This window comes from Propithecus coquereli, unplaced genomic scaffold (assembly GCF_000956105.1).
Source record: "Propithecus coquereli isolate 6110/MARCELLA unplaced genomic scaffold, Pcoq_1.0 Scaffold126, whole genome shotgun sequence".
Classification (NCBI taxonomy): domain Eukaryota; kingdom Metazoa; phylum Chordata; class Mammalia; order Primates; family Indriidae; genus Propithecus; species Propithecus coquereli.
In genome coordinates this window covers 2,139,850-2,140,559 of record NW_012136747.1, presented here as the reverse complement: position 1 = coordinate 2,140,559, position 710 = coordinate 2,139,850, and positions in this window count along the sequence as shown.

Below are 710 nucleotides of genomic sequence, written 5' to 3'. Positions count from 1 at the left end.
TTGATTACTTATAAATATGAACTTTGGATCACTGTATAGACTGTTAAATTTGATTTCTTATTACCTATTGTTAAATAAACTGTGTGAGACAGACACCCTTTGTTTCACTTCTTGATGTCACATCTTTGTCTTAAGAATATACCAGCTTAAGTGCCTGATGCTTAGGATTCAGAAGAAAAAAATTAGCTTACAGCCTCCTTAACCGTTACATATAAAGAATTCACAAAGAGATTTTGGTGAATTTGTTCACAGTTCAGGGAAAAACAAAGTGCCACAAGTACCAGCTAAATGTCAAAGCTGAAGTGATATTAGCCAGTTAACACCTTGATATATAGGACCTTCAAGGCCTTCTAATCACCCTCATCTTAGAGTGATGAGAATGAGGACTACCAGGGGTCTTATCTGTGTTAAGTCTTAAAGGTAGGGCAACAGTACATTCCTGTTCTTGGCAACTGCCAGCCAAGAAGTCAGTTGGGGGCATCAGGTTGAAGGAAAGGAAAATGTTTGTAAATAAAACCTGGAAGGCTGAGAGATTGCAACCTGAGTCCAGCAGCAGGTTAAACGAATTCGCTAGCTGTTAAACGAATGGAGAGGTCATTGGTCCTCCCTCCAACTGAACATTATATTGGCTATGACCAAGTTTTTAAAATTAGAATACTACTGTGCTGCTCTGGCATCAATTGGCAGGTCTTTTTTTTTTTTTTTTTTTG